The sequence below is a fragment of the Protopterus annectens genome, chromosome 10.part0, assembly GCF_019279795.1.
Source record: "Protopterus annectens isolate FY-2018-M chromosome 10.part0, PAN1.0, whole genome shotgun sequence".
Classification (NCBI taxonomy): Eukaryota; Metazoa; Chordata; order Ceratodontiformes; family Protopteridae; genus Protopterus; species Protopterus annectens.
In genome coordinates this window covers 940,640,896-940,655,488 of record NC_056744.1, presented here as the reverse complement: position 1 = coordinate 940,655,488, position 14,593 = coordinate 940,640,896, and the positions used below count along the sequence as shown (strand labels likewise).

The following is a 14,593-nucleotide window of genomic DNA, read 5'->3' as shown; positions in this document are numbered from 1 at the left end:
CTAGGCAAAAGTGCTCCATGGCACTCTCCCCCCCCACACCACCCAAGTGCCCCCATCCTGGTCTACCTACACCAAATAAATACTGGAAAAGTGCCCCTGCTATAGCGGCACCCTAGGCGGCCGCCTGGTCGGCCTATTTTGAACCTTTCTCTGATTATGTCTGAATCTGTCCCTGGTTCTGGAGATACGAGAACGGCAGCTATGATGTTATAACGTTAAATTAATTCATTCTTTTAATGGGAAAACTAAAGACTTTTTAACAATTGAATACGTACTGCAAGTAACATAAAATAATCCAATTGGCTTTACATTTTTGCACAAGATACACTCATGCGTAACTTGACATATATCGCCATTTATCTTGGTTTCGTAAGATATATGTTCACTAAGGACAATCAGCATACTTCGTGTACGGGATGAAAAAGTCTAGGAACGAAACTGAAACAGTAGCTCAGTTCAGCGTGGGCTACTCACGCTCCACCCCTCCACGACGTGAAGCAATATAGTGAAAAAAATAGGGCAGTGACATCCAGGTCATTCAAAAGTGTAACTGTACTTTTGTCGCTAAGTTTTGGTTTCGAGAACCGTGTAGGTATTTTTTGCAGCTTTTAGACAGGTAAGTACAGTTTAACATTTATATTGAAGTAAAGGTACTGGTACAACAGATTGGTATAAACAGTTGTAATCCCGACTTCCGTACATAACGTGAGGAGCGTTGTTCAGCTTTGGGTCTTTCTTGAGTTCCTCACTGAAAGGGCTTTGGCACGCGTCCATTGTAGAACACTAGACCCGGCTTACATTCTGATTAGGAATCACAGATACCTAGAACGTGTACAGTGTGTATATATGTGTACAGTGGAATATTATTAATTTATTTAGACAGGCAGGCATGCAGATGGATATACAGACAGATTGCTTGATTGTTAATTATGGCGGTCCTCTCTTAACTGCAGTGTAATAAGCATGTTTTAAAAATGTAGAATGAGGTGTGTGTGTGTGTGTGTGTGTGTGTGTGTATGCGGGGGTATGGTAATAGATGCACAAAGCAAATGGAAATAATGGAAGAAAAAAAAAAACTGTAAGAACTGCCTTCACCTAATAATAGCTTGTTTTATTTTGCTCTTTGGAAACGACTGGGTCCCCCATCCGCAGATGTCATGTGATGTGCCCATACCTCTCAAGTGCACCTCATTACTAGGAACGAACCTCATTTGTGGTCAAAGTTCACGTTCCTGAAAGTTCAACATTGCAAGGGTCTGATACACATTCTGTGTTAGGAATTTTTTTAACCGATAGCCATGATAAATAGAAATGAATCATGTTAATACATTAAAAGATCTTTTTATAAGTAAAAATAGCATGTTTTAATCATCCTATGACCTTCCTAGTTGAAGTTCTTACTAAGCACTTAGTATGTGTTCCCCATTTTGCCCACTTGTTCCACGATACGAGGGCTGATGTTCCTCATTTTGGGGATGGAAGGTTGAGCGCTATGGGTACCTCTCAATTGTACAGATTTTCGCTGAATGTCCAGATTTTTGCCTCATATTTTTGGTCTGTTTTTTTATAAAATTGTGGTTTTCTGGCAAATCACTGGCAAGTCATTAAAGATTAAAGTCAGAAAATAATGATAGACATTTGAGTTTCAGAATTCTTACTCCTCAGAAAATTAATTGAAAACCTGCTGTGCTGTCATCTTTCTAAGTTTGTAAGAGCAATATTTAAAAATTGGGTACTTGCGTATTATCGCAACCAGATTTTCGCGGTTGCGAATTTAGTCCCATGTCTGAGACAGCAGGTCTATTAAGCTGGAAAAGGGAGTGTAAGTAAGTAAGTTAAATTGTGGCACACATGGTTTTGAGGCAGGGAGAGGACTAACTGCCAAATTTTGGAGTCCTGACTGGCATGTCTCACTTTGCCAGTGAACTACATACTGCTGCATGCAGCGCATGGTAGATCCTGCCTTCCTGATTACAAGCGCAATATAGGCTAAGTTAATCGGGAATATACCATCCTTATGTTCATCGCCAGTACTCAGATTTTATTTTCGTCATCTGAAAGATTTTGACTGGCTATCTCTATGTTTTTGTCCCCCGTAGCAAACGTGCAGGTTGTAAGATTTTACTTTTCCTGAAACAGTCTTTCGCGCTTCTGCATTTTCACATGAACATTTCACACTCCCTGCTTTCTGTGATTTGTGTGTTTAATAATAACTGAATCACGTCTGTAGATGTTACCTTTCTCCCCCTTTTTGAATGGTGTGTGAGCTGTCAGTTGCTTTTTACCCCGTCTGGGCTGCTAGTTCTGGGGAAGGGAATATATGCTGCAGACGCGGTTCTGCTCTGTTGCGTGCGCACATAACAGGACTTGGAAAAGCACTAAGACTGACATGATGTCGGGAAACGGCATAGGTTCAAACAAGCAGTCATTTTTGTAGTACTACACTACTCCTACCTCAACAGAGTGTTTTTTTTTTTTTTTTACAGATAACATTCCCTGTGTGATTCTGCATACATTTCTGGTTACAGTCATACACCGGGAAGCAAGCCGTATTATCGCAAAAATCTGGTTGCGATAATACGTAAGTACCAAAAATTGTCCCTGTTTTTGAGCCTTTGTTCCCCCAATATGTATGGATTTGTCCAGATTTCTTGCTCTAAGAAGTTGAGAGGTATGTCTATGGCTAATAACTGTCACACTGTGCTACTGTTTGTTCCGCTTTGAAAAATACAGAAAAACACTAAAAGTATTTGGTTTTATATATTAAATCCCGGTAGCCAGTTTAGAAAACATAGGCTGACTTACTTGGCAACAAGTTCCAAATGGATGAGCATTCAATTTGCTGATTTAAACTCATAGATTTTGTACTCCACAACCACAATCACTGTTCATCATGCAACTTTTGTTTGTTCACTGCTACCAATAGCATTCATGTGTGTGTGGTCTTTTCCCTTTCAGTATTCGTGTGACTATGAAGTTGGTATATAGTTTTATTTACACACACATACATATATGTGTGTGTGTGTGTGTGTGTGTGTGTATTTTTTTTGAGGTATGGAAGCTTGCTTCCCTCACATGGGGGTTGAGGACGGCTTGTTTTTATGCAAAATGTGATTTAATTAATTTTGTGGGTTGCAGGCGGCTTGCCTCCCTGCAAAAAGTGGGTTGTAAAGAGTTCCCTTGATTGGAAGGTTCAGCCACTTGTCTTTATTCAATCAAGTCTTTGCTGAATGTTAACTCAGCAAGCTATAGGAGAACAAAACAGCGGGCAGCTGTTGCATCAGTGCTCTGCTCACAGCTGCCTGCATTTACAAACCTGCATTGCAAAATGTTTATTTTGACTTTAATGTTGTCACAATTACGTTCGTATTTGTAATATTGTTACATTGCTGTGATCATGTGATTGATCAGTGAAGGACAGTGATTTACTTCACTGTTTCTTTGCTGTGAGCATATATTTACTATTTTTTACTTGCGCACAGTGAAAATTTAGAAAAATAGCATTTGAAAATTTGCAGAACAAACCATATACAAACCATATACATAATCTACGTAAAAATGTTTTTCTCTGTTCCAGAATAAAGGTTCGCTGTTGTTGCATTTTTTCTTACAACATTAAGGTATACTCAATACAGAGTCACAGCTTACTTCAGTATTTATGGAAAGGATAATAAATAAGTTCTTACATTAAATTAGCAGGGTGTCAATATGTAGTCATGAAGTAAAGGAAACCGTGAAAACAAATGTGAAAATATCAGATTCAGATCGGAAAAACTGCTGTCTCAGATTTTTCAGTTTCTAAAGCGATATCAAAGCACTTTTAAGAAAACTGTCTTAATTGCAAGTTATGTTTTTGTGATGGAAGCATCTAAATTAAGTTTCAGAAACTTGTTATTCTATTGCTGATTAAAGAATAGTATGTTTCTATTTAATGCCATCACTTCATATCTCAAAAAAAAAAAAAAAACTGCCACTGAAAGTGCCAAGGCCTAAGACAAAAAAATGTCCAGAATATTATTGACACTTACTTGTGCTGTGTGCCATGCATGTAGAGAATACTGATCGCCAAAGTGTCTGGATAAGATGTCAGCTTATTTAGGGTTTCTTCATCTAGGGTAAGGTGGATGTGGGATCTGATTTTTTTTTTTTGCCTAGATTTGAAATATTAAAACTTTTATTCATAACAATGACTGTGGAAAGCATGCTTTAAGGTTTTAATATTTAGCCTTTTCAGGGCACTTTTTCAGTGGTTGTTGTAGAAGTACACCATGTATAACATGTTAAGTGTCTGTTATGCTGGGGTTTACTTATGCCTGGCGTAATTTAAGGCTGAAGTACACAAAAGGTGTGGGTAGATCATAGCATAACCCACACAAAGGCATGATGCATTTTTATTATGATGAATTAGTTACTAACAGTGGCATACATTTCTTACACAATACTACTACTAATAATAATAGTTAATAATACTTTATTAACTGCCACATTTTCATTTTTAAATACTGAACAATTCCCATGCATGGAGAATTGTTATTTCAGAACTGATTACTCCTACAATGATTTTGTAATTATACGTTTATACAGTACAGGTAAATTGGCCATATGTCAGACAATCAGAACTTACATTCAACTTTCAGTAACTTGCATTAAGTATGTAAATCCAAATGTCACAGTTAACTGTTCTGTCTAATCTTGATCTCAGATGTGATTTAATATTGCTCCTTAAACAAAACAGCTAAGCTCATAGATTAATTACTTGCATATAATTTGGGGTCCCCTTCAGAATTTCAAAACGTAAGACTTTGAAATTCATATGATCGAAGTTTTAAAACTTTGAAATCCTGAATGGAGATCGGCATATAGCACTGAATGGGAGATTTCCCTTTTCCTTGTTATAGTGCAATCTCTGAGTTGGTATATTTAAGTAGTGGGGGTGTGGGGGGTGCAGGGGGGCTTGCCCCTGCAAAAACATGTCTTGTGATGTGTTGACTGCTTTTTGGGGGGGGGGTTCTTAATTTCGAGATGCCAAGATCTCGAAGTTCTGAATTCGATATTCTGAACCTTGGGATTTTGGTATTTCAAAATTAAGAAGTGAATCTGTAATTTGAGATCAACAACAAACCGTTTTGTTTAATTTTTACTATATTACACATATTAATTAGTGGAACAGTGACTTTTTGCCTTGTACTGTAGTCTACTTTATTAAAGAGCTATATGTTCCGTGTCCTTTTCCATTGCAGTATCCCATACAGCTCATTTTTGTCTATTTTATTATGGAGTTCCATTTGTGATCACTAATAGTTATCAGTTCCATCTTTTTTGTCTCTGTAATCATATTTCTCGACTCTCATTCATAGTTTGTCTTTGGTTTTACAGTTTGTAGTTGTAGCCTTCTTAACCATTATCAACACTAAAAAGTAGCAGTGCTTTTTACTTCTTTAGTACATGTTATTTTACTTCAAAAACATCACTATACTGAAGTGAAATTCGTTCCAAGTATAGCACTTAGTAACATATAATTCCAAGAACCTTTTTCTGAACCATTACATCTGAAACATATGCCAATTGTCTACAGGAAATCTTCCATGCAAAAATTCTTCATTTTGATAAATTAGTTGTACACCTAGGATTAAGACACATTTCCCTTCACTGATCATCTGTGATATTCTTATGTAATAGTTTGCTCCATGCTGTTCGTACCTTTATACTGTATTGTTTTCTCGAATCTGGTATTGTCTTATATGCTGTACTTATTACTCTTTTTTCGGTCTGTTATTTGTGTTCTGGCCTCATTAATAAAATCTGCTATTTGTGGTTTTTATCAAAGTTACTGTCCATCCTCCGTATGATCTGTGTATGCAAGTTGATATGAGTTCAATATTCTAAAAACGTCATTTAGGTTCATTTCATTATCTCATTTCCTTTTATCATCTACTCCCAAATTCTCAGTTCTTTGTTCTCTTCTCCAAAATCCACTACATTGTTTTCTGTATTTTTCTTATTACTAAATATAACATAAACTATTGATATTATTCTGTATATAGTAAAACTTATTGATGTTAGTCTGTTTTTCCAGAGTCTAACTTCCTTTAGCATAAAGACTTGCTTAATGCTTTTATGTGTATAGACTGTACATAATACTGTTTGCATTCCTTTCCTAGATCTACCCAAATGCCCACTTATGAACCTGTCAATACCTTACATTGTGCCTATCATGTGATTCCATATGGACATATATTCCGTGCCCTGAATCAAATATATTAATCTAAGTTGTGTGGCCTTATAGTATACCTCCAAATCTGGAAGTCCCAAACCACCGTGTTCTTTTGTCAGTTTTCATTTTTTCCCTTTGCAAACTTTGTCTTTTGCTTTCTCAGTGAAACTCCTTGTTTTCATTTTTCAAATTTCTTCCACATCTTTTCTCTTTCTTGGTTGATACTTATAAGCTTCGCCAACATAAAGAACCAGAGGGCTCAAAATCATCTTAATCACATCTATCTTATTGCTGACATCCATAAATTAAAAACCTCAGCTTTGGCCGGCTAAGATCTAGCTGTATTCAACTGGACGTATAAGAGAATTTAAGTACCTTTATCTGCACTTTTTTCAAATAATACAGTATTTAAATTGATTTAAATGTGTTGCATGATTATTAACTGAACTGGAAGTTTTGACTCTGTTCTTCAGTCAGTGCTTGCTTGAATTTTATTATTTGTTAGTAATTGCAGGTGTGGGGTAGCCACATTCTTTCATTTCCTGTCCTTGCCTATTTAAGTGGTACAGTTTGAAATATTTTCTGCTTAAAAACCTCAGCTTAGGCCGGCTAAGATCTAGCTGTATTCAACTGGACATATAAGAGAATTTAAGTACCTTTATCTGCACTTTTTTCAAATAATACAGTATTTAAATTGATTTAACTGTGTTGCATGATTATTAACTGAACTGGAAGTTTTGACTCTGTTCTTCAGTTAGTTTTCCCACTGACCCTCCCTGTTTCTGTCTTGGTGTTAATCTTAGTGGCTTTGAAACTGCCCGCCCCTCTTGTAAATTTGTGTTTGGATACTCCTTCTGGGCCCATCTCATTTGCTCACTCAACTGAGTGCAGTGAGATCATATTCTGATTTCAGGCACTCCTACTGTGTACAAAGAGAGCATCTGGTAAAGAGAACAAAAAAAAGTTTTAAGCTTGTTTCCTGCCTTTCCTGTTAAGTGGTCTAGACTGTTTGTAGGCTTCTGAGCCCCAAAGCCCTTCTGTGTTGGAGGGAAGCCTTCTAGCTTAGTTTTGTTTCTTATAACTAGCCAGTTTTCTAGTTTCAGCACTCAAATCTGTTTATTTGAACTCAGCACTTGTTCAGAACTCATTGTAAGCACTACATAAGCTGCAAATTACTGCAGCACTCAACTTTCCTCACTTGTCTATTGGAAAGCAGTTTTTAGTACTTAATAAATAAGCCCTTATCGAGGCATGTCTAAGGGTCAGCTCCCAGTGATTTCTCCTGTCCCCCTGATGAATCTGGGCATCTTGGGGCAATGCAGCAATTGCCTCATGTACACAGACAACCCTCTCCTCCTACCACCCAACATTACAACCTGTGAGAGATGCACTTATATAGCCAAACTGGAAGCAAAGCTCTCTCCACCCAAGACTGGACTAGACAGTCAAGAGGAGAAGGTAAACACTTGCACCACACCACACTCATCACATAGTCCCTCAAAACCTACACCACCAAAACACACACATAGAAACACAAAACACAAACCTACATTCGCGGAGGCTCTCAATAAAAACCTGCCCAAGCATCAGGGACATCCAAAGCATAAACGCAAGCAAACTCCACCCCCAACACAACCCAAATGACACATAGCCCACAAACTCAGTGTGCCACTCAACCACAGCCCATAAGGCATAACAACGTACCTAACACTCTAGTCATAGGTGACTCTATAGTCAGGCACACTGATGTTCCACTCACTAGACTAAACAAGGAGAAAGTTACTGTCAGCTGCCTGTCAGGTGCCAGGATCCGCCACATAATGCATGCACTCAAGTCACTCCACAATAAATACAAATATGACACTGTCATTGTCCACGTTGGTGTGAATAACCTGAGACGTACCTCCCTGGACTACATGAAAAGAGACATGGAGGAGCTCTCCGATCTTGTATCCCAGGGAGGTATGACCCTAATCCTGAGTAGCATCATGCCATCACCCAGAATGATACCACAGTACAAGGACAAAATGATTGACTCCAACAATTGGCTAAGCTTCTGGTGTCATTCTAAGGGGATCCAGTATTTGTCTGCCTGGGATGACATGATCAACAGTCCACGATGCTTTGCCAGAGATGGCCTGCACCTGTCGCCCTTAGGATTCCAGATACTGGCTAAGGCTCTTGCCACCCCTGTAGTGGCTTTTTTAGGCAAGGTTAAAATGACAAATTCACCACCGTAACAGGTGCAAGGAAGCAAAATCTGAGGGTAATGCTACTCAATGCTAGAAGTCTAAACCTCAAAATGCACTCACTCGAGGCACTCCTTAAAATGGAGAACATTGACATCTGTGCAGTGACAGAGACCTGGTTCAAAGTTCCAGAGAGCATCCCTGCATTACCAGGCTTCAAGTCATACCACATCTTTCGGCCACCTAACCCAGAAAGAAGCACTAATGCCGGAGGCGTGTCCATATTCATTACGGATATCCACACCTCCAGGCTACTTGCACAGCATAATGCATCCGAGATTATCCAAGTGCAACTAACTCTGGGCAAGACAGCAATCCAAATTGTAGCTTGCTACAGACCCCCCACCATGCCCCAGGGTTCACACTCCTCATTTCTTGATACACTGGAAAGTATTCGGGTACAACCCAACACCCTAATAATGGACGATTTCAACTATCCCACCATTAACTGGGAAAACTACTCATGTACCAACTCTTTTGCTCAACGTTTTCTAGAATTCATAAATTCCAATGCCTTGGATCGACTTATTCACACCCCCCACCAGGGGCAGCAATATCCTAGACCTGGTCATTACCAACATGGGAAACCAGTGTTCCACACCAGAAGTCAATTCCTCGTTGGCCAGATCTGACCACAAGCTAATCAGCCTAGACATCCACATCCCACCCCCAGCCCCAATTAGGGAAACCATCGTAAAAAGCTTCTCCAAAGCCAGCTTCACACTTCTTAAGACAGAAGTGGCAAACTTCATGACACCCATGCAGACGGACAATAGAGGTATGACTGCCGAATCCTACACAAATGCACTTTATAAGCACTTACGGGAGTGCATGGATCATGCTATCCCTAATAGAACCAAGATGTTATCCTCCAAAAAACGGAAGCCAATCTGGTGGTTCTCTGCCATAAACAAACTCTACAACAGAAGAAAGAAACTGTTGCAAAAAAGAATAAAATCCCATGACTGGAGGAACTCCCTGGTCAACCTCAGTAAGAAGCTGAGATCCCTCATAAAATCCTCCAAAGCTAGTTAGGAAACAAAATTGCCACTGACTCTAAAGACAGCCACAAAGCATTCTACAGCTATGTCAAGAATCTAAATGGGAACACTCAGATCTGCTCTGAGTTACAGCACAATGGCACTAAATATACAGAACCAACTGATATTGCCAACATCCAAGCAGATAGGTTCAGTGCTAACTTGACCCCCCTCTCACCCCCTAGAGGGCCCATCTCTGTACCGGAAGAATGCAAAGTTCCTATAATCATGGCTGCACAGGTAAAAAACACACTCTCCAAAGCCAAGAACACAGCATCCATGGGACCTGACAATATCCCAGGCTGCATTCTACACAAACTACAGAATGAACTGGCACCCTACCTAAGTACCATGTTCAATCATAGCCTCACCTCAGGCTTTGTACCCACTGAATGGCACACTGCAATGGTTATCCCACTCCACAAAGGGGGAGCCACTACAGACCCCAGGAACTACCGCCCCATTAGCCTGATGAGCCTGGTCTGCAAGGCCATGGAACGTATCATCGTGGAACTCATAAACAAAGACATTGGTAATCTCCAAACTCTGGACCCTACCCAGTTTGGATTTGTAAAAGGCAGATCATGTCTCCTAAACCTGATTGACTTCTTTGAAGCAGTCACCAAAGCCATAGATGAGGGTAAAATGGTTCACACAGCTTATCTAGATCTCGCCAAGGCTTTCAACACCATCCCCCACTCTGGAATTATAGATAAGCTCACTAAACTAGGTATAAATCCCTATGTCACAAGATGGGTTGCCAACTGGCTCACGGACAGAACCCACACCGTGAAAGTAGCGGATTCCAAATCCGGCATCAGACCAGTGACAAGTGGAGTACCACAGGGTTCAGTCCTGGGTCCTGTCCTGTTTGGTATCTACTTCTCTGAAGTGCAGGTCATCTGCAAACTAGGAGCCATAATCGAAACTCCTAACGATGTGGACAAACTACAAAAGGGCCTCACTGAGACAGATACCTGGTGTCAAAGCCATGGCCTGAAGCTCAGTGCCAAAAAGTGTATTGTCATCCCCTTTGGTAAAAACTCTGTACCCATGAACTACCACATAGCTGGTAGTCTACTTAATGTCAAAAACGTGAGAGACCTTGGGACACAAGTGGACAGTAGTCTCTCCTTTGATAATCACATCGCCACAGTGATCAGGAAATCCTTCTACGTGGCTCATCTCATCACAAAAGGATTCTCATCCAGAAAAAAAGAGGTCATTGTTCCCCTCTACTCATCACTCACTAGACCCATTATAGAGTACAATGCCCGTTTTGGTATGTACCTCACAAGACATCTACAACAACTGGAAAGACCACAGAAATACCTCACAAAGAGGATTACTGGCCTCAAACAGATGCCCTCTGCAGACCGTCTCAAAAAACTACAGCTTTACTCCATCGCATAACGCCTACTCAGTGGTGATCTCTGCCTAACATACAAAGCTATGTCAAACCCAGAGCTGTTGGACATGCTCCACTTAAAGAAATCCAAATCCCTCCGAGCTACATGCTCTAGGGACCTAAACCTTTTCACCACAATAAACAGAACATGCTGGAGGGATAGATTCCTGTCCCAGAGACTTCCCATACTCTGGAACAGACTACCTATCTATGTCAAACAGAGCTCCTCAGTAGCACTCTTCAAGAAAAATCTTGATGATTGGATGGGAAATGGGAAATTCACCCCGGGGATCACTGCTGTGGCTCTGCTCGACAGGGGCACAGGAAGATAATTTTCTTGGGTGGCGAAAGCCAGGGTACATTTTTTGGCTAGGCTTGTATGGGCCCTAGGGCCGATAGCCTAATACCTACCTATGAACCTATAAATAATTCCCATAGTCTTATATGTATACTCTTTAGGGTAATTTCTTCCCAAATTTATTTAATTGCTTGCCCACCATCCAGTTTCAGCCAAATTCCCAAGTATCTCATTTGTCATGACCCTACAAAAAGGGGAAGCTGTCTACTAAGTCATGTGTTGGGGCAATATTCATTGTATTGCATTTGTTTTGTTTTGCTTTTACTTTATATGCTGCTGTAATATTAAAACAATTCAATTTATCAGACGTAATTTTATATCATGTTCATGTTCTGGATTAGCAATGTATAATATTATGTTGTGCGTAAAAAGGGCTATTTTGTTATTGGTATTTCACCATCTATCTCCAATTATGCTTACTTGTTTTATGTCTTTGATTTATTGGCTGTAAATATAAAGCAAAGAGTAATGGTAAAAGTGTACACCACTGCTTAGCTCCTGTGTTAAGGCTAAATGCTTTAGACAGCTTACCACCACAGTTCACCCTAGCTTCTGCTGCTGTCCAGATATTGAATATTGATATTATCCCTGTTTTGCTGAAAACAACTTTTTATAAATTCCCAGCTCACTGCGTCAAATGCTTTTTGCGGCAACCAAATCCATTAACATTAATATGTTGTTATTGTTCAATGCATCCTTTTAAATTGTAAGGTTTACCTTTAATATTGTCAGATGTTTGCCGACCTTCAGTAAATCCACACTGAAGTAAGGCTATTCTCTGCAGTACCTTTCCCATTCTTTTTGCCAAAATTGCCGTATACACTTTGTAGTCATGATTCAGAATTCAAAAGGGTATTTGTGATTCTGATCAAGATGATCCTTCCCATTCTTTGCTGTAAATACTACCAAAAATATAGTTAAAAAGAACTAGCGTAACTTTTATTATCCCTTGTTCATTCTTTTTTTCCACACTGCAATTGGTATTGTATCACTATAATGTTTTTTCCTGTATTCATGTTTCCCACTGCTTATTAATTTCAGTTTCCTTTATTTTTAATGTGAATATGCCTCTTTCTATTTCTGTTAACTGAGGAATTTGCAGGTGTCTGAAATATTTTATCATTCCCGCCTGTTGCTGCAAGCCTCTGTATCATGTCTGTATAGTATACTGCAATAATTTACCATTATAGTCACAGTTTTCCTTAGTCTGTTTCTATCCTACCATTCTCAATATTCCTGATTTTGGTCATCACTGTTTTACCTTTTTGTTGCCTAAGATGTTGAGACAACAATTTGGTTACTCTGGGATTATTGTCAAAAAGTACTTGTTTTAAAATCATTGCTGTTTTAATTCATATTTTTTGAGTACTCTTGCGTAGACATTTTAGCTTTGCCAACTTCTCTTCAACCTGTCATGTCCTACTTATTCCTTTTTGCTTCTGTGTAAACCTTACTTTTTTGAGCCATCAAGATACCCATTTTGACTACTAGTCCATATCTCATTTGCCTTCATCCTGACCACATGTTTAATCTTTGGTTTATAATTTTCTGATTATTTTGTTAGCGCTTTCCTGCTTAGGTCCAAATCTAGTAACATTTCAGTAAAATTTTAATCTGCCCAGTCTTTAATTGGCTTCCACGTCAAAAGAAATGCTAGAAAGCACGAAGAGTTTATTGCAATAGAATTTTACTTTCATAGCAGATTTTAAATTTTATAGGTGTGTAGTCTGACACTGTCACCCTATGAACTGAAATGACACACACATATATATATATATATATATATATATATATATATATATATATATATATATGATATATTTAGGTAGATGGTAGATATATGTGTGTGTGTGTATGTGTGTCTGCATGTATGTATATATATATATATATATATATATATATATATATATATATATATGGTTTCTATCGCGTGATCGAAAATTGTAAATGGTGAATGAGTATTGAGCGAACCTGATTGGTCGAAACGTCACACGCGTAACACGGAAATCGCTGTAGAGAATATCTTCCCTTTACTTCAGTGCAGTGCAGTCTTGGAGTAGGAATATATTTAAATAGCGGGGGTGTGTGGGGCGCAGGGGGGCTTGCTCCCTGCCTACAGAATTTAGGTAAGTATAGTTTTTTTATTTTTATTTTTTTATTATATTTTCGAAATTTCAAACATTGCTCATATGGTGTCAACCATACGGTGTTCGATGTTTGAAACTCTCAAAAATATAATATAGACTCTCTCTCTCTCTCTCTATATATATATATATATATATATATATATATATATATATATATATCTATGGGTCTACTCCTGATTGTTGAAAACACACTTTCTCAACAACCAGAAGATTGAACCCATTTAAGCAAAAGTGCACTAAATCGAAAGTGCACTATCACAAAAGCCGGTTCTCCGAAGCGCATTACAGTGGGGATAAGGAAATATATCCTTTGACTCTGGGCAGTGCAGGGGGGCTTTTGCAAAAGTGCACTTTCGATGTAGTGCACTTTCGCTTTTAATGGGTCTCGATCGATCAAGAAACATCGACCTATAGAAGTGTGTGTGTGTGTGTGTGTGTGTGTGTGTGTGTGTGTGTGTGTGTGTGTGTGTGTGTGTGTGTATATGTGTGTATATATGTATATATATCTACTACTGCAAAGAGCATAAAATCAAAGTTTTGAAATTCTGAAATTATAATAAAACAAATAAAAACAAACAAAAATTTTTACATTTTTGTAGGAGGCAAATACGGGATACGATGCTCAACACAGAAGTATGTGAAATGAACTGGATAGCTGCCCTGCAAGCTTACATACCTCCTGGTTTAAATGCCAATATCTCCATAAAACTGGTTGTGAAAGGAAGAAAATTACAAAGGAAGGTTGTTTCATCTTGATAAGGTTGGATGGGCCAATATCTTTACCGGGTTTACTATTTCTATTTGACTTACTATTTTCATTTGATCGATTGACTGTAATGGTCTTTGAACAGTGATTGGATAAATTATGATAGAAGGAAAATATGCACTGGGTGGGTTATTTCAATCATATAACTTGCTATTTGGCATTATTTTATATTTTATTAATTCTTTGAGACTATGAATACTGTCACTATATATATATATATATATATATATATATATTCTATATCTATCTATATATATATATATACATATCTATATCTATATATATATATATATATATATATATACATATTTTAACAGCTGATATTTTCTGCAGTAGATTTTTTAACATCTGATTTTTGGCTATGTATCAGCATAGAATCAAGTAATTTTGAACCTCTGTCATTAGGACGTT

The 14,593-nt window shown here is 38.3% G+C and overlaps 1 protein-coding gene across 4 annotated transcripts in view; it reads left to right on the top strand.

The window, feature by feature from the left end:
- The first annotated feature begins 487 nt into the window (after positions 1-487).
- The window catches only part of LOC122813408 (interferon-induced protein 44-like), a 708,358-nt gene continuing 694,252 nt past the window's right edge, over positions 488-14,593 (top strand). For 2 of the 4 annotated variants that reach the window (XM_044085719.1, XM_044085718.1), the window contains exon 1: positions 489-616. The gene's annotated coding sequence lies outside the window, so the exon portion shown is untranslated. Of the gene's footprint in view, positions 617-2,486; positions 2,582-14,593 lie in introns of all 4 variants that reach the window. The other 2 variants (XM_044085716.1, XM_044085717.1) reach the window with 2 other exon arrangements.